Below are 21,451 nucleotides of genomic sequence, written 5' to 3'. Positions count from 1 at the left end.
AACATAAGAAACCACACCAAAAGAAATAATACACATTGCTAGAAGGAAACACACCAAAATAGAGACCAAAAATAACCATTCACAACTCAAGAAATACAAATGATCAATGAGTGAACTCTTAGGAGGAGGATCAATGATAGGTCCTCATTATCATGTTAATCACACATAACATGACACCAATAGTAGTAATGACTACTTCAAGAACAACAAACTAGTATAGAAAATAAAAAATATTTTTGGTTGATGCATGATTGCTCAAAGACCCAAGATGCTCCTGCATCAAACACACGGGATTAATAAAGAACTGATGTCCACATTAGGCACTACTCATGTTCTAATATATATCATAAAGATTCAATTCATCTTGTGTAATCCAAGAACTATATTCAACTAGCTTGTCTTTCCACTAAACTAGGTATTCTATGTAGTCTTTTCCTCTAGTACTCTTTCTTACTCTGCTATCTAGAATATTTTCAATGTCTTCTTTATGCTTTCTAGGATAATTTAGATTACTATATTTCTCATCTTCTAATTTATAGTACTCAAATATATCTATGATGTTGAATATAGGCAATATATATCCATATCTTCTGCTAATTCCACTTCAGAGGCATTCCCATTGTCAAACTTTCTCAAAATATCACAAGGTCTAAATTTCTTCATTTTTAGATAATTTTAGGTACCAAATAGAAATATATTCTTATTCAAATGAATCATAAAATCATCACCAAATTTTATATATTTTTGTCTTTTCCTTTTATTAGCTCTCTGCTTATATTTCTAATTATTGTCTTCAAAATTTCTTTTAACTTCCTCGTGTAAAGTCTTCATGAAAATTGTAAAGTCCTCAGCTTCAATACTTCTCTAATGAAGAAATTACCAAGATTTTTTTCTCCTTTGATGGAGGGAAGGCATCAGGGCCAAATGGGTTTTCTTTCCTATTCTTCCATAGGTATTGGTATATCATCCGTGAAGATGCTTGTAATGGGGTTAAGGATTTCTTTGGATCTAGGAAAATGCTCAAAGAGCTGAATGTTACCTTCCTTGCTTTGATTCCAAAAAACCTAGGTGTTGATAGCATGGACTAGTTTCAATTGATCAATCTTTGTAATTTTAAAAAAAAAAATTATATCTAAAGTGTTAACTCTCATAATTTTGTCTTTTCTCCCTAATCTAATTTCTAGGTAGCAGAATGGTTTTGTTCCTAGTAAGAAGATCTTGCATTCTATCATCTTAGTGCATGAGAATATTCACTTACTTACCTTATCCATGAAAGATGGGTTCCTCCTTAAACTTGACCTATCTAAAGCTTATGATAGGATTGATTGGGCTTTTTTACAAAGAGGGTTGGAAGCTTTTGAATTAATAAGAGATTTAGGGAGTTGGTCCTTATGTTGGTTTCTTTGGCTACTTTCTCAATGTTGGTGAATGGATCTCCAACTCCTTCTTTTTGAGCTTCTTGTGGTTTAAGACAAGGGGATCCACTTTCACGTATCCTCTTCATTCTAATGGTTTAATACTTGAGAAAAATTATGGAAAAAAATGGTGTCAGTTGGGGATTTTGTTGGTCTCAAACCCTCATCTAAAGAGTTGATTTGTTTTCATTAGAAATTTGTGGATGATTCTATAGTGATGGAAGAAGCTTTAGTTAGAAATGCTAGAAATATAAAGAATTCTTTGGAGGATTATGGGCAAGCTTCCGATCAAATTATTAACTAGAACAAAAGTGTGATATATTTCATCAATTTTAATGATTATAGGTAGAATAAAATGAAAAGAATTATTGGTTGTAAGATTGGCACCTTGCTGACTTCTTATCTGAGATTACCCCTTTGTATGGACCCTCCTAAGATTTTTTGGAGTTCACTAATTGATAAAATTCGTTCAAAGTTAGCAAGGTGGAAATGATCCCTCCTTAGCTAGATCAATAAGTTTATTATTCTCAAATCCATATTACAGAATGTTTGACTATATGCCTTGAGTGTTTTTAAGATCCCTAGAAATTTTTCCTTGGAAATTGAAAAAATTTAGAAGCTTTTCTTATGGAAAAGTATGGAAAAAAAGAAAAGATTGGCCCTAATTGCATGGGAGAAAGTTTGCACGCCTTTCAATAAAGTTGGCCTTGGCCTTAGAAGAGTTGCCACTGTGAGTGATTCTTTGCTTTCCAAGTTGTTGTGTAGATGGCATAAAGAGGAAGGAGAATGGCAAGATATTTGGAATGATAGGTACAATAGGGAGAATCAAGATCTTAAATGCTTCCTTAACAATGAAACTTTTCAAGGGGGTTCAATGATTTGGAAACATGCACAAAAAAATAAAGAAATCATTAAGAAAGGGGTTTGATGGAAGGTGGGAAAATGGGAAGAATTTTCTTTTCTAGGATGATATTTGGATTCTTGATCAGCCTCTTAGTGTTGATCAAAAGTCGAATGGTTTTATCGAGCAATGTAAGAATCTCTTCAGGATTTTTGTAGAAGATTATTGAGAGTGGATAAAAACCTTAATGATCTTAACAAGATTCTGAATGTTGTCTTTTTAAGCCATGAGGAGGATTCTCTAATATGGAAATATAATCCTAATGGATTATTTTCTATGTCCTCAGTGTATGTTAATTCTTTTAAAGAGCATCGTGAGCCTTGTTGGGCTAAAGCTTGGTTTAAAAGTATGATCCCCAAAATTAACATATTTTTTGGATTCTTTTGCAGGATAAAATTTTGACAATGGATAACTTATTGAAGAGAGGGTTCAACATTGTTAATAGATGTTATCTTTGTAAGAATGCTAATGAATCAGTTAATCATTTGACTGTTCATTGTTCTTATACTAGAAGATTATGGGAAAAGGTTTGTGGCTTGTTGAATATTACTTGGGTTTTCCCTTTACTTTTCAATATTTTTCAAATGTTGGAAGTCACCCTCTACTAATACCTTGATTATGAGATTGTGGGATTTTATTCCCCTGATCCTTTGCTAGGGCATTTGGAAGGAATGTAATGATAGGGTGTTTAGGGGTATAGAAACTAATCCAGGTCAATTATTTTGTAAGATTAAGAATATGGTGACTGAGAATATGAGATCCTATGGAAAAAGAAACCAACCTCAGAATGTTTGGGAAGAATTAGTGTTTCAGAATTGGAATTTGAATGGTATTAGTTTGGTGCAAAATAGTCATAACCTTAGGGATCTAGCAAGATAGGATTGTCCTTTGATGGACTGGTATAAGATAAATTTTCATGGGGCCTCAAAGGGCAACCTAGGAATTGTTGGTTGTAGTATCATCATTAGGAATATGAATGGGGATAGAGTGGGTGGAATGGCCATTCCTATTGGAGTTCAAACTAACCATGTGTCAGAAGCAAGTGCAACCCTTTATGTTCTTAGCCATGCAAAAAGTTTGAATTTGAATAAGATATGGCTTGAGGGGGACTCCCTTAATATAATTAATTATCTAAATAGAGTTACTAATCCTTCTTGGACCATTAGTAATATTATAGGTAAGGCCATATATCTTATCAATTCCTTTGAAATTTGTGTTGTCACTCACAACTATAGAGAAATGAACAAAGTTTTTAACTAGCTAGCTAATGTGGCATGCAAGAGTGATGAAAAATTAATTTAGAATCACAATGAAATCATCCCTATGGAGGGGTGTTATTGATCAAGCATTACAAAGCTATAAGTAAAAAAAAATGTTTCATTCATGATGAATATGCCAGTAAGGAGTCACTATTATATGGCCAAAATCAGGAAGTGACAGGTTATTATGAGAAGGACAATGTATTACACACAGATTATTGGTCTATTTTCCCATAAATTTCCTTGGTTGTGATATTGACTCTAATTTTCCATTGCAAAGGGTTTTTTTGAGAGGAGACAATCTTTGTTTTAGAGACAAGAAGATGGGAGGAAGGAGAAAAAGAATTGACTTGGCAAGTTACAAAGAGTCAAGGAAGAAGAGTGAGATGTGGGATATACTGGAGCAAGGGATTATTACTAGTTATATGGAAAAATTGAAAGGAAGAAACCCTGCACTTACCCAAAAATTTATCAAAACATGGAAAGAGAGGATTGTTTTGGTGGGGAATCAGAGGATGGAGGTTTTTGAAGATATCATAGCTAAAGCAGTGGGGCTTGATAAGGAGGGAGTTAAATTCTACTAGGATAGGAAGCTCCAAGATTGGGTGATTGATGAGTTTATAGACTTGGTTAAGGAATGCATAGACTAGTGAAAATAGGTAATTACTACTTTAGCCCTGGTTCCATTTTGCACCCCTAGAGATTTGTTATGTTTGTGGTGATTGAGTATCTTACCTTAGATGGTATTTTCACTAAGATATACAGTCACCATTTCATGTTGGTTAACCATTTTAGGCATAGGGTTAGGATAAATTTTACTTTTTACCTTAGACAATCTCTGGGTAATTTTATTCTCACCTTTCAAAATGATCCTGAGGGAGATCACACTTGCCATGATAGGTTAATAGTTTTAATAATGATCCTTTTGAATTCAAAAAAGATGGATAGGCCCAGGCAAAGTAAGAAATTTCTTGATTATGAGACTGACGGTAGTGATTCTGAGGAGGAATTTGATGAGGAAATAAAGGATGAGGTGGATGAGGTGGATATAAAGAAGAGGAAGAAAGGTGATCTTAGAAGCTCTTCCAAGAAGAAAATGAAGGAAAAGAAGAGTGATTTAGAACACGATAGTGATTATGAGGAGTAGAAAAAGGGTTTTTAGAAGAAAAGATTTTTGAGAAAGGTTTTGGAAAGCAGGGGAAAGAATGTTGAAAGAGATTTTTTCCCCTCTGATGATGAACTCTTAATTAAGAGGGTTGAAAGAAAAAAAAATAAAGGATCTTGCTCAAGATGTGGGTGATGAGAATGATATCAAGGAGGTGGATCTGGATAGGAATAATCAAGGGGAGCATGAGGACTACTTTGAGCATAATAGGGATGAGGATGACTAGGGGTCCCTAAAGGGAATCATGGGTAACCCAGGGACAATGATGATGGATATTGGTACCCTAAAATAGAAAATGTAGGATATATCAAGGGACTTTGATTATCTCAGCAAGAGAGCAATAGGGGAGAGAAGATTGGGTTAGCACATTGATAGACCCTGAGGTTATTGGCAATGTAGATGAGGTAAAGAATTTGATGAAGTGTGTGCCAACAATTGAAACCAAGAATAGGAAATTAGATCAGTTAGGTAAAGATCTTCAAAAAAAGATGGATGGTCTAGATTCTAGAGTGAGTATCATGGAGAAATAGTCAAGAAACTGGCAAATCAAAATTGCATTATTTTGAAGATTGTGGCTGACAACTTCAACACCCTGCTGAACAAGTTGGAATAGAGTAAAGGCCAAGAAACCCATGTTGTGAAGGAGGAATAGGGCCTAAGAAAGCACACAAGGGATAATTCTGAGAAGAAAGAAGGAGTGGAAGTGAAAAAATTGGATGACATGAAAGCTTCTGGAAAAAATATGAACATCTTGGTAGATCAAGTAGTAGACCTTTTGAAGACACTATAGTTGTCTGAAGGCTGTCTTTTTGCTTTTTTTTTGCTGTCTTTTAGTGCATAGTTTTTTTTTGGCTTCTTCTTTTTTTGGCTTATTTTGTCTATTCTCTTTTGGCTTTGAGGCCTTCTATTCTTTGAGGCCAATTAATGGGCTTAACTCCAACTAAACATCTTAGTAAGTTACCTAAACTTCTATTCACTACTTTAGTTTGTCCATCTGTCTGAGGGTGAAATTTATAACTAAACTTCAACTTTGTATTCATCTTTTTCCAAAACATTCTCTAGAAATAATCAATAAACCTAGTTTCTCTATCTAAAACAATAGTCTTAGGAAAACCATGTAATCTTACTACTTCCTTGAAAAATAACTCAGCTACATGCAATGCATGAGAGGTCTTCGTAAAAGGTAAAAAATGTGCCATCTTTGAAATCTATCAACCACTACAAAAGTATAATCATTACCTCTCTGAGTTCTAGGAAATCAAAGAACAAAATGCATGCTCACATCTTCTCAGTATCTATCATGTATAGGCAAAGATGAATAAAATCCCACATTCTGACTAATTCCTTTTTCTACTTGACAAATTATGAAACCTCTAACCATTTTTTGCACATCCTTGTAAATCTATGGCCAAAAGTATCTCTTAGGAATCAGTTTACTAGTCTTATCAATCCCAAAATATCTAGCAATTCCACCACTATGTTTCTCTTTTATTATGTTCTCTCTCATAGATCCTCTAGGTATGCATAATTGGATTCCTTTGAAAAGCATATCCTCTTGAAATAATTAATTAGTCCTCTTATCACTCATTGTCTATTCCTCACAAAATTTTCAAGCTTATTCTAAACCCAAATCAGTCTCATACAAACACTTCAAGTCATTAAAACCAAGTACATCAACTCTCATCTATGTCAATATATTTCTTCTTCATCTCAATGCATCAACAACTTTTTTTAACTGTTCATTCTTATGTTTCAATGAAAAGGGAAAATTTGACAAGAACTCAACCCACTTCATTTATCTTCGATTCAAATTATTCTTACTTCCCAAATACTACAAAGTTTTATGATTAGTATACAATACAAAATTCTTTTGCATTAGATAATGTTTCCATTTCCTCAGAGCTTGAACAATATTATAGAATTCCTTATCATAAATTAAATAGCTTCTCTAACCATCATTCAAATTCTCACTAAATAGAGCTACAAATCTTCCTTCTTAACTCAAAATAGCTCCAATTACACTTCCACTAACATCACATGCAACTTTAAAAACTTTACTAAAATTAGGCAAAGCAAGTGTAGGAAATTCTACAATATTTTGTTTTAATGTTTCAAAAAAAAATTTTTGCTCCATGTGCCCATTTGAAATCCCTTTTATCTCCACTCATAGTCTCAGTCATAGCATTAAAATAGAACTTAAATTCTTGAAAAAATTCCTATAAAATCTTGCTAATCCATGAAATGATCTTACCTCTCCAACATTCTTAGGTGTAGGCCAATCAATAATTAATCTTGCCTTTTTAGGGTCCATCTTCAAACCATCAGCTGAAATTAAAAAACCAAGGCACACAGTCTCCTCTTTCATACATGATCTTTTCTTCAAGCTAATCAACAATTTTTCCTCTTTCAGTGTTTGCAATACTTGTCCAATATGTTCAAGGTTCTCTTTCTTACTTTTACTAAATATCAAAATTTCATCAAGGTATACAATCACAAAATTACCCAAGAAAATTTTCAAAACTTCATTCATCAGCCTCATGAAAGTACTCAGTGCATTAGTTAGACCAAAGTGCATAACCAACCATTCATACAAACCTTCATTAGTCCATTCATCTCCTTTTATTCTAATATGGTGATATCCACTTTTCAATTAAATCTTTGTAAAATATTTTTCTCCACTCAAACTATCCATTATGTCATCCATCCTAGGAAAAGGAAATCTATATTTAATTGTTATCTTATTTATAGCTCTAGAATCAATTCACATTCTCCATTCCCCATTTTTTTTAGGTGCCAATATGAGAGGTACAACAAATAGACTCAAACTTTATTTGATCCTTTCTCTAGCAATTATTGTACTTGTCTATTCAACTCAATCTTCTCATCAGGCATTAATCTATGTGGTGCTTTATTAGGAAAACTAGCTCCCACTATGAAATCCATCTAATGACTTATACTTCTAATGGGAGGAAAACCATCAGGTATATTATCAAAAATGATGTGGTGAAATTCTGTCAACAAAGTTTTAGTCTCAAGTGCATGTTCTGATTCATCTTGTTTCTCAGTTTTCCTTGGAATCAAAACATAGAAAACATTATATTCTTTCATCTCTCTTGCAAATGTATTGCTCTCAACTAAACATACTCTGCCTATAGTATAGTAAATTCACTCAACTTTTCCACCAAAGGTAATAGTATTTGTTTTGTCCCATTCACCCAAATAGTATATTGATTCAATCTACCATTACATAAAGCTTGTCTGTCATAGTGCCAAGGTCCACCCAAAAGAATGTGACAACAATCCATAGGCATAATATCACACAAGAATTCATCATGATAATTCCCAATTTTAAATTCAACAAGGCATTGTTCACTTACAAGTAATTTATGCTCCTTCTAGATCTAAGAAACATGGTAAGGTTTAGGATGTCTCAACCTCTACAAATACAATTTGTTAACTAGTTCTTCAAATGCCAAGTTATCATAACTTCGACTATCAATGATTACCTTGCAACATTTTCCAGTAGTGTTACATCTAGTTTTGAGTAAACTTCTTCTTATAATAGGTTCTTCATCAGTTTCTTCATTCCACAAGACTCTTCTCATCATAAAGTTCTCACCTTTCTCAGGTTCACTAGATGTTTCATCAACTTCTTCACAAGCCAAATTATTTTCACTATTACCTCTAGCTTTCTTTCTAGAATCAGTACATTCAAAAGATTTGTGACTGTCTTCTCCACATTTTTAATAAGTACTCATAAACCAAGGCCATTTTTCCCTTTTTCCATTATTACTATTTCTAGATTAATCAATATAGTTCCCTCTAAAGTAATTACCTCTTTTACCAACAAGTTCATCCTCCCATCCTTTATCCTGCATTGAATTGTCAGTTCTACTACTTTCTCCACAAGTTCTACCTTAGCTTCTTTGAAATCTACCACCTCTTCCTCATTGTTTTTTATCATGTTTCTTTGTCAATCTTTCTTCAGCCTATAAATCAAATTGATATGCTTCCTCCATACTATCCATCTTAACATAGCTAATCTCATCTTGAATTGATATTTTTAGGCTATTCAAGTATCTAGCAACATTTTCCACTTCATTGTCTACATGTCCAGATGTGATATCTAGTTTGTAGAATTCATTAATATATTTCTTCACACTCATTTTCTTTTGTATCAAATTTCACATCTTCCTTAGCAAAATAACTTGGTAGTCTACAAAGAGAAACTTCTTTTTCATCTTTCCTAGCATTTTCATACATGTCTCAATCTTTTCCTTTCCTCTATTGTGTCTATCAATTTGCAAATGATCCCATCGAAGATATGCATGACCTTTCAACTTTGTAACTATTATCTTAACCTTTTTACTATTAGGATTACCTTCATACTCAAAATAATTTTCCATTTTAGAGATCCAATCTAATACCACATTAATCTCATTTTTTCCATCATAACAAGCAAATTCAAGAGAGGTCTAGCATTTTCTCTAGACAAAAATCTCAAAAGCCTTTCTTTATCTTGTTTAAATTTAGGCTTAGGATTAGAGTTAGGTATTGCCTCTTCCTCATCACTAAAATATTTAAGATTTACCCCTCTTCTTTGGCCTATCCCCATAACTTTAAGTCTAGTTACAATCTTTCTCAACATATCCATTATAGCATTGTCAACATTCCCTATACCATGAACCATCTTGACTATAGTTCTTGCAAGATTGTAACCTTCTACAAGTTATAGGTCAAATCTCATATATAGCGCCCTACAACCAATCCAATAAGGTTCCCCATGATCCAATCCACAAGAAATAACTGGCTCTGATACCACCTAATGTAGGGAAAGTGTATATTCAAACTAAAAACTCAAACTTAACTGTCTAAACTAAAAACTCAAATTTAAACATATAACAAGCCCTGCTCAGAGTCACACATGGAAGAATTACAAATATCACATGAAATAATGGAAACAAAATCCATATAATGCTAGGCTATTGTGTAATATCCCTTACAATTCTAGTTTTAGTTTTCTAATTTCTTATCCTGAGAATTTCATCAAACACTTTACACACAAGGGATATATTGCAGATCTAAATTCTGATTTCTTTCTAAATGCCAAACTTTAACAAATATGCTTGCAAATAAGTTCAAAACATCTAACAATAAAGATGAAAATGTTTTTTTGTATTTTTTTGAAACATATAACAGTGGTTACAAATGAGAAAATATGCATCTACAACAATAAGACATTAAGGCATCAAATCCTGATATAAATCATATTATAAATTATTGATAAATTCTTAAACATTCCCTAAGATCTTCAAATCTATCCTCCAAGCAATGCAAAATGAAATAGATAGGAACCTAGAAATTTCTCAAGAAATTTGGATTGTAGTAGCAGTGACACTATAACAATATCTGACTTATTCTTCCAATCATACTCAACAATTTGGTGCTAGGCCACTAATTTAGCACAATGAAAAGACTGATTTGACTTCTCTAATGGTTGCAACCCTTTGGAAGATCTTTCACCAATTCTCTAAAATAGAACACATGCATTATGTCCTCCCAATACCAAATTCGCTAGGTATTTCACCAGCTCAAATGGAGGCACACAAAAGAACTACATTCTCTAGTGGTAAATGTTGAAACCCTTGCTTAGAGCTCAAAGAAATCAAATATGAAAATAATGGATGCCTAAAAATGAGCTATTGGTTCTATTTATTCTTTTCCTTCACCCTTCTAAAAGGAAATAAAATATTATTTAATTATACTCTTTAGAAGCTTCCCCATTTCCAATACAATAATTAGTTGTTTATATCATTCAATACCTCAAAAATCCACTCAGTCCTCTTCTGATTAACACACTACTTTTGTTGTTTTTTTACCTTAGTGATATTATCCTTAAGAACCTTTACAATATCCTGGCTCTCCTACAATAAGTCTCCAGCACTGGGTAATCTACTATCTAATAGCAAAAAATCCATGAAATTAGGTGCCTCATATCCATATAACTCCATGAATAGTGACATCTAGATAGACATGTAATAGGTGGAATTATAAAAATATTCACATAGATATATCCAGTTAATCCAAGCCTTATGCTGCCCTACTATGTAACTCTAGAGTTATCCCTCCACCTATTTGTTCACTATCTCTATTTGACCATCTATCTCAGGGTGGTAGCTAATACTCAAAGTGAGATTTATACCACACAATCTGAACAAATCCTACCAGAAGTGATTCATAAACCTATTCTCCCTATCACTATCGATGGTCCAAGGTAAGCCATGCAACCTAAATACCTCTCTAAAGAATAAATCTGCCACCTACGTAGCAGTGTATGTAGTAGTGATTGGGAAGAAGTGTAAAAAAATTGTAAGCCAATTAACAAAAAAATATATACAATATCCACCCTAAGCTCCCAGTAGTCTTGTATTGAAGTCCATGGACAAAGATTCCCACTTCCTGTCAAGAATCGAAAGTGGCTTAAGTAAGTCGACTAGGTAATTGGTGCATGAGCACCTAAGAAGATAAGAATACCAAGCCAGAGTTCATAATATGATCAATTTTATTTTATTTTGGTCATTCATGATGTATTAAATTAATTTTATTCAATTTCAATAATAATGTAAGGTTGAAAGACAAAATCATAAATTTTATCAAATATGTAAGTAAATATTGTCATAAAATGTGGCAATGTGAAAAACTTGATGCAAGAGAGAAGGTGAAAGGTCATAGGAGTATTTGTATGGTTTCAAAATTTTGAAAGTATTATAAATAATATGTATTGGTCATTCCAAATCAGAATGAGAAAAAAAAAACATTTTTGTATTAGTTTGTGCATTCATTCCTAGCTATTTTGATTGGTGTTCACTATTTTTATGTCGTTTCCAGACATTTTTATAGATAGCTATGTCTTGGAAACCCTATATAAGTTATATATTTGGATGGTAGGATGACTTATATTTTTTCTCCTTTTTTTTTGGATTAATATCATTCAATTTTGAGGAAGCTATGCATATCTTAGTGAAAAGTGTATGTTTGTATATTTAAGATTCTCTGACAATAGTCATGTTGTAGTGTTTGGTACAAACATGTATGAATGAGTTGTGACCTCTAAATAGACTCATTGGAAATATATATTAATATTACTTCTTTTACCTTTGGTTTGGGTCATTTTTAGGAAGATTTTTGGAAGTTACAAATCTTTTGGTAGAAACTAGTGTTTTAATATCTTCAATAGAGTTTTGGGCACAGATTTGCATGCATATAATGGTTTATCGATTGGAAGAATGAATGGATTACATATTTTGAAAATAGACTACTGAAGAATTAATATGAATTTTTTTTGGGATCATTTGGCTTTGGTTTGTGAAATACATTGGATTTGTTATGCAGGTTTACATATATTCTTTCTAGTTTATGATAGTAAAAATGGGTCTTGGTATAGAGACCACAACATGTAAAGGAATAGTTTCATTGGTCTCAGATTTGGATATGTTTTAGAAGGAATAATTTTTAACAACTTCTCCAAATTATTTTCCAAGAATATTTTGATAACAAAACTTATGAATAAAATAAGCCAATATAGAAATCAGACTATGTGAATGGAGATATATTGATAAACTTGTTGAAGCATATTTTGTTTTACTTCATAAGATGCCTCTAAATCATAAATTTATTGAATGGATTTTGAAGGGATCATAATAAATCCTACTTATTAGTGGGTTATTAATATGATACTTGCATTAGTAAGAGTGCTCCTATTTATTTTGCTAACAAGTAGGACACTATCTAACATACTACAACACCTCAACTTTGAGCCCTTTCCAAGAAAAATGCTCACAAACCTGCCAGTAGGTTTTGTAAAAACCTAGATGTCCTACCATAGGTGAGTCATTATAAAATCTCAACACCATCCTCCTTAGCTCTTACCCTAGCAAAAAATAAATGTGCCCTTTGTAAATGATGAGCTCATTCACAAGGGTGATACTGCTATTCTGGATCAATCTATCTATGAATCCTGATGCCCATACATATCCTTTCCATACTCTACAAGAATCAAATGTCTCTAATCCTTTGATTTATTTTTCATCAAGATCAAGTGGTGTCTTCATGACAAGGCATCTGCTACTACATTTTGTGTCCCCTTGAAATAGGTAATATCAAAGTCATATGCCTATAATTTACTTACCCATTTCTGCTACTTGTCATTAAGATCTCACTGGCCCAGGAAATGCTTCAAGCTATTGTGGATGGTTTTTATGGAAAAATTTTTACCCACTAAATACTACCTAAATTTTTCCAAATCATGCATTATGGCCAACATTTCCTTGTCATAAATGTTGAAGCTCCTCTCAGTCCCCCTAAGCTTCCTACTCTCATAAGCAATCGAGGGCTTGTCTTGCATAAGCACCGCTCCAACACCTTCACCAAATGCATTATAATGTAGCTCAAAAGATTTGCTAAAATCTAGTAATGCTAGCACTAGACAAGAAGTCAACAACTCCATGAATTTATCAAAACACTCCTGTGACTCAAGAGTCCATAAGAAAGCCCCCTTTCTCATCAAGTCTTCCAAGGGTGCTACATTCCTGGAATATCCATTAACAAACCTCTCATAGAACCCACACAATTGAAAAATCCTCTCAACTATGTTAGGTTCATTGGAGTAGGTCACTTAATAATAGAATGAATATTTTTAGGATTTATGTGTACTCCTTGAGCATTGATAATGTGACCTAGATATAATAACATTGATAATCCCAAATTACATTTTGACTCTTTTTTATACAATGACTCCTTTATTAGAATGCTCAACACAGTGTCTACGTGTTGCACATACTCCTGCCATGTCCTACTATATAATAGGATGTCATCAAAGAAGACTAACATAAATTTTCTCAAATGATTTCGAAAGACCCTATTCATTATGGACTATAAAGCAGTTGGAGCATTAGTTAGCCCAAATGACATAACTACAAACTCAAAATGACCACAATGACACCTAAATCCCATCTTATTTATATCCTACTATCTAACTTAGATTTGATGATAGCTTGATCTTAAATAAATTTTGGAGAAGAAACATGCTCCATGTAGTTCATCTAATAATTCATCAATCTATGGGATGGGATACTTGTTTTTGATAGTCTTGTTATTCAGGACCTTGTAATGTATGCACATCATAAGAGTACCATCCTTCTTCTTCACCAAAACCATAGAAGAAGTGAAAGGAGACTTACTTGGTCTAAAGTATCCCATAGCAAGTAGTTCCTTTATGGTTTTCTCAATCTCATCCTTCAATTTATTTGAATTCCTATACGGTGTGATCATGATGGGTTTAGCACCCTCCTCCAACTCAATAATATGCTTGATACCTCTATCTAGAGGTCTACCTAGTGTTATCTCACTAAAAACCTTGTAGTACTTGATTCTCAATTCATGTATGTCTAGGTGATATTCTAATTTTTGTTGTGGCTGCCCACTCAACCTAGTCATGTCTCAACAAGCTCTCCATGCATTTGCAAGACATCATCCTAAACCTACTATGACAAATGGCCTTAAGTATATGGGTCTTCCCTAATGACTAAAACTTCATCTCCATATCTCTCAAATTGAGAGTGAACTCCCCTATATCATGTAACCAAGTCATACCCAAGACCAAATATGTATCACACATGCTAACAACATAAAAATCTTCTTTGAAATCAAAATTGTTGATCTTTAGCGGCAGACCTATAATATTCCTATCACATTTGAGGATGTAACCATCAACTACCCTCACTATTAGACCCTCAAACTACTTTTTCTATATCCCATGGCTCTCAATCAACTTGGAATCAATAAATTGTGAGTAACACTTGTATCAAGAAAAGTAATGACTCTCTAACCAACCAATACCCCTCTCATCCTAAATGATCCCTCTTTCTAGACACTCATGAGACATGCCTCCTTATGTCTACCCTTAGTCTTTTCATCATTATCAAAATCCTCATAATAAGCCCACAACCCTATTTGATTTCCCCTTTGGCCTTGAAGGACAATCATGGTTCATTTCATAGGGTCCTTTGCAATAAAAATAGATTTTTTCTTCCTTAAATAATTTAATTTCTCTTTATCCAAAGGAGAAAATGATTTATCATTATTTTTAGCCTTTATTTCACTCCTCTCAATTTTCTTGAAGAATGGATTTCCTTTGCTAGATGATGCACCCTTTGACTAAAATTTATTATTAGGGCTTCTTGTTCCATACTTCTAGCCTTCTTAACCACTTCTTGTAAATTAAATGGATCAAAGGCTTTTACCCAACCCTTTAGTGGTTCAAATAATCCCTTAGTGAACAAAGCAACTAATCTCCTATATAATATATCTAGTACTATAATGAATAGCCTCTGAAAGTCACTAATGAAATACTCTAATCCACCTATCTATCTCAACTGTACCAAATCCCTAAAGTAGATTTTTGGATCCTTCTTATCAAACCTCTCTACTAACCTATCCATGAAGTCCTAATATGAAGTCACCTATTTATGCTAAAGGGTAACCATCCCATGGTACCACCAATCATGTACAACTCCCTCTAAATGTAGTGTGGCATATCTTATTGCCTCCACTTCTTTCATAGGTCTTAGTGATAAGAAGGTATCAAGCTTGTGAATCTAAGCTTGCATTTTCATTCTTCTACTCCTATCAAATTTAGTAAAGGAAAGCTTCCCTATAGCATGTTTTAATTCATTACCCTCACCACAAGCTCTCCTATTAAATTTGACTGCATGGTAGTGTTCTCTTCTTTGGTTCATAAACCTCTCAATAGTCATTCTCTCTCACACCTATGATACTAATAATTCCCATTCATCATTAACATCCATAAGGATATCTACAAATGTTGTATCCTCAACTTCCTCCATTGGCTTTGTACTGGTTCCTCTCTAATAATGGTAGGATGTATGGGTCTGTCTTCTATTCTAGAAAGAGGTCTATGAGCTCTAGATGATCTCACTACACTCCCATCATCCCCTTGTTCCCAATTCCATCTATTCTATGGTTTCATGCATGCAACCATGGTGTTTGAGTGCCTAAAGATCCTAGGCCATCCACTTTTATCCTATAACCATTGCTTTAAAAACTTCCCTGGTTTCCTAATCCTCATTCCTATTATCTCTTAGTGTGATACCCTCTTTCTTGTCACCCATGGTGTCTAGATACCTATCAAATTCTTGTTCCCTATCAAACAAAGCTTTCCTAGAAGTTTAAAATATGTCAGAGCTAACCCCAGGTGGTTGCATGTGCTTGATAAACCCTCTGGATGGGAGGATTTATCTCTGATACCAATATAATATCCCTTGCAATTCTGATTTTAGTTTTTTGATTTTTAAATTGAAAGTTTTATCAAACACTTTTCACACAAGGGATATATTGCAGATCTAAATTTAGATTTCTTTCTAAATTCCAAACATTAATAAATATGCTCGCAAAAAACTCCAAAACATCTAACAATGAAGATGAAAATGTTTTTTTGTACTTTTTTGAAATATATAACACTGATTACAAATGAGAAAATATGCATCTATAACAATTAGACATTAGGGCATCAAATTATGATATACATCATATTACAAATGATTTCTAAATTCTTAAACATGCCCTAAGATCTTCAAATATATCCTCCATGCAAGAAAAATGAAATGGATTGGAACCTAGAAACTGCTTAAGAAATCAGGATTGTAGCACCAGCGACACTGTAACAATATCTAACTTATTCTTGCAATCGTACTCCATAATCTAGCCCTAGGCCACAAATTCAACACAATGAAAAGATTGATTTTTCTTCTCTAATAGTTACACCTTCAGAAGATCTTTCACCAAATGGCTAAAATAGAACACATTTATGATGTCCTCCCAATACCAAACTCATTGGGTATTTCACTAGCTCAAATGAAGGCACAAAAATAACTTCATTCTCCAGTGGAAAATGTTGAAACCCTTTCTTAGAGCTCAAAGAAATCAAATAAGAAAATAATAGATTCCTAACAACAAAGCTCTCATGTCTATTTATTCTTTTCCTTCACCCTTCTAGAAGGAAATATAAATATTATTTAATTGGACTCTCTAGAAGCTTCCCCCTTTCCAATACAATAATTAGTTGTACTTCTAAAAAAGTACTCTCTAGAAGCTCCTCCCTTTCTAACACAATAATTAGTTGTGCTTCTAAAACATTAAATTAATTAAATATAAATTCACTTTTAGATTTATTTATTTATTTATTGACTTTAATTTAATTTATTTCTCCACTTAGCCTTCAAAGAATGAAAGGCTAAGAACTCCACTAAAGCTAAAAAGATGGGGACATTACATATTGTCAACCACATTGATGTAATAATTAAAAGAATTTTGTCAACATGCCTGACTATAAGGCCTTCAAAGTGTCAGCCATATACAATGAATTTATGAAGTTACAATCCAAATTCCCATTCTATCCTTCTTCTCCATATATCATCTTATCTTCTGCTCCCCCTTCTATCTCTAACCAAGCTTCTTATATAGCCAGCTAAGCCACAAGTTGGCTAGTCAAGAATTTAATTACATTATAGATCCAACCTAGAAAGAGTAAGCCAAAACTAATGCTATATGAAACATAAAGCATTGCACACTCAAAGGAGGATCCACATGTGTCCAAGGAGTCAGCTCCTAACTTTGTAACATGTCATGTTAACATAAGAAAAAACACCAAAATAGAGACCACAAAGAACAGTTCACAACTCAAGAAATAAAAACACTACTACATTTAACATCATTTTTCGACTAAAAATTTTTACCATCAACTAAATAAATTTAGGGTGGTCGAAATGTAAAGGCAAAAATTTCTTTTTTTTTTACATATAAGACTCATGTTGGTCGAAATTTTGACCAACATAGGGCTTATACATCCGCAAAGTTAAAAAAACATTTGTCCTTTTACATCTTTCCCGTGCTCGATTTCATTTCACGTTTTTGGAGCATTTTTGCATGGTTTTTGGAGAGCCTAGTTTCGTTTCAAATTTTCTTTGCATTTTTGCATGGTTTTTGTAGAGCCCGATTTCATTTAGGGCTAGTCTTCAAAGAAAATCTGTTAGATTGTGGTGACTGATCAGGAAAGTACTGTACATACTTCATAAATAGTGGGGTTCGGGGCATCGCCCAGAATTTTTTTTTTTTTTGGGAAGTAGCCGACATGGTAGCCGACATATTATGGCCGACATATGGCCAACATGTTATAACCCTAAAGCGGTTTAATACTTGTATAAAAAGGGCTTAGGGTTGGGTATTTTTCGTGTGTGGTGATACGAAATTGGTTCTTGCGGCGGTATTGAGCTGTAAGGGATTACGGATTGTAATCAGGTTGTAATCACTGGATTGTAATAAGATCGGACTTGCTGTTTGGTGGACATAGCCTAGGGATTGGGTGAACCACGTTAAATCTTGGTGCCTTGTGTTCATTTCTATGTGTTCTATTATTTTTTGTTATTGGTTATATTTGCATGTAGTTTTTATTTATGTCTGTGGTTTATCCTAACAAGTGGTATCAGAGCAAGGTTGTCTTTTAGTTATCCTCTGCAGGAAAGTCTCACAGTTAAGTGGGAGTCTCACAGTTGAGTGGGAGCGATGGAAGATGAGGGTAAGTTGAGGGTTGACAGGTTTAATGGGCAGAACTTCCAGTTATGGAAGATGCAAATGGAAGACTATTTATATCAGAAGGATTTATGGAAGCCATTGGAAGGAAAAGCCAAGAATCAGGGAACTATGTCAGAGGCTGAATGGGATCTTTTGGACAGAAAGGCACTCGGAAGCATTCGGTTATGCTTGGCACCATCGGTGGCATTTAATATTACAAAAGCAAAGGTGACAAAAGATTTGATGAAAACCCTAGCGGCACTGTATGAAAAGCCCTCCGCTTCAAATAAGGTATTTCTCATGAAGTGTTTATTTAATATGAAAATGGCAGAAGGTGGATCTGTTGCAGATCATTTAAATGAGTTTAATACTATTACTAGTCAATTATCTTCTGTGGGTATCAATTTTGATGAAGAAATTAGGGCTCTCTTGATTTTGTGTTCTTTGCCTGAAAGCTGGAATGGCTTGGTAATGGCGGTGAGTAATTCTGTTCCTGGATCTAGTACCCTAAAATATGATGATGTGATCGGTGTCATTTTAAGTGAGGAAACTCGTAGAAAATCCTCAGGTGGATCTACATCAGGAAGTGCTTTAAATGCACAAAGCAGGGGCAGAATGACTGAAAGAGGAAGTAACTCTGGAAATTGTGAGAAATCAAGAGGAAAGTCAAAGGGGAGGAGGTCTCAATCGAGAGGACCAAATGATTGCTGGTACTGTGGGAAACCAGGGCACAAAAAGAAAGATTGTTGGACTCGAAAGAAAAATGAAGGAGATAAATCAGATGGAGACAAAGAGGCAAATGTGGTAAGTAACAAATCTGAAGAGGATGCTTTGCTTTTGTCTTTAGAGAGTGTTGATGATTCATGGGTTTTAGATTCTGGTGCTTCTTTTCATGCTACACCTCATAGAGGTTATTTCGTTGATTATGTCCAAGCGGATTTTGGGCTTGTTTATTTGGGGGATAATGAACCCTGTCAGATTGTTGGAAAGGGAAAAATTAAGATTAAGTTGCAGAATGGGAATCATTGGCTACTACATGAGGTAAGACATGTTCCAAAACTAAGTAGAAATTTAATTTCAGCAGGGCAACTCGGTGATGAGGGTTGTGTAGTTACTTTTAATGATAAAAATTGGAAGGTTTCAAAAGGTTCCCTTGTAGTAGCAAAATGTGTGAAAGTAGGCACCTTATATCTTTGTACAAGTCATATTGTTCATTCTACTTTGATTGTTTCAGAGAAAAATGAATATTCAGGAACAATTACTGCAGTTGAGCAGGGAGAACAAATAGCTGCTGTAGATTCTGATACAGCGTTGTGGCACAATAGACTTGGGCACATGAGTGAGAAAGGTATGAAAGTACTTCATTCAAGGAAAGTTTTACCAGGTCTAAAATGTGTGAATATGGATTTCTGTGAAAGTTGTGTGTATGGAAAACAAAAGAGAGTGAGTTTTGTAAAGACAGGGAAGGAAAACAAAACGGAGAAATTAGAGCTTGTGCATACAGATGTATGGGGACCGGCTCAGGTATCTTCCCTTGGTGGCTCTCATTATTATGTTACATTTATTGATGACGCAACTAGAAAAGTATGGGTTTATTTCCTTAGACAGAAATCTGATGTATTTCAAACTTTTAAGAAATAGAAATGCTTGGTTGAAAATGAGACTGGTAAGAAATTAAAATGTCTCAGATCTGATAATGGTGGTGAGTATTGCAGTCATGAATTTGAAGATTATTGCTCCACTAATGGTATTCATAGACAAAAAACTATTCCAAGGACTCCACAGGAAAATGGAGTGGCTGAATGCATGAATAGGACTATAATGGAGCACACAAGGAGCATGAGGTTGCATGCTGGGTTGCCCTTACACATGTGGACAAAGGTTGTCAATACTGCAGTATATTTGATTAATAGAGGACCCTCTACTCCTTTGGACTGTGGTATTCCAGAGGAAGCATGGACTAGTAAGAAGGTGAGTTATTCTTTTCTCAAGACCTTCGGTTGTGAAGCTTTTGCTCATATAGACTCTGAAAATAGAACCAAGCTAGAAGCTAAATCAAAGAAATGTGTCTTTGTTGGATATGGCATTAATGAATTTGGCTATAGGCTTTGGGATTTTGCAAATCATAAAATTATAAGAAGCCGGGATGTCATATTCAATGAAAAAGTGTTGTACAAAGATCTGTTGCAGCAATATGAGAAGAAAGAATATTATTATGTAGTGCTGGATGATACTCCAAAAGCTGATGTTCCAGCCATTCCTCATGATGTGCAACAACTGCAACAACAAATACCACACACACCAGTGAATGTTAGACGGTCAACAAGGCCAATTAGACCTCTACAAAGGTTTTCTCCCTCTTTGTATTCTATTTTACTTACTGATGCTGGGGAACCTGAAAGTTATGATGAAGCTATGCAGGTGGATACTAAGATTCAGTGGGAGTCTGCAATGAAAGATGAAATGGACTCTTTGCTGAAAAATAAGACATGGGATTTGTGCAAGTTGCCTGTAGTTAAAAAGGCTTTACAGAATAAATCGGTTTACAGGTTGAAAGAAGAGGAAGGAGGTAAGAAAAGATTTAAGGCCAGGTTAGTTGTAAAAGGATTTGCACAGAAAAAGGGAATTGATTTTGATGAGATATTTTCTCCTATTGTTAAAATGACTTCTATTCGTACTATTTTAAGTCTTGTGGCTACTGAAGATTTACATTTAGAGCAGATGGATGTTAAAACAACCTTTCTTCATGGTGATTTGGATGAAGAAATATATATGGCTCAGCCACAGGGTTTTGAGATCAAAGGTAAGGAGAACTTAGTGTGCAAATTGAAGAAAAGTTTATATGGCTTGAAGCAAGCACCTCGGCAATGGTATCTGAAATTTGATAGTTTTATGCATGAGCATGGATATAATAGGTGTCATTCAGATTATTGTGTTTATTTTAAGAGGTTGGATGATGATAGCTACATTATTTTATGTTTATATGTTGATGATATGCTTATAGCTGGGTCTAACATGGATCATATTAAGGGGCTGAAATGCCAATTAGCACATGCATTTGCTA

Source organism: Cupressus sempervirens, chromosome 10 (genome assembly GCF_028749045.1).
Source record: "Cupressus sempervirens isolate cs-2001-9-10 chromosome 10, ASM2874904v1, whole genome shotgun sequence".
Taxonomy (NCBI): domain Eukaryota; kingdom Viridiplantae; phylum Streptophyta; class Pinopsida; order Cupressales; family Cupressaceae; genus Cupressus; species Cupressus sempervirens.
Note: the sequence above shows the minus strand (reverse complement) of the source record.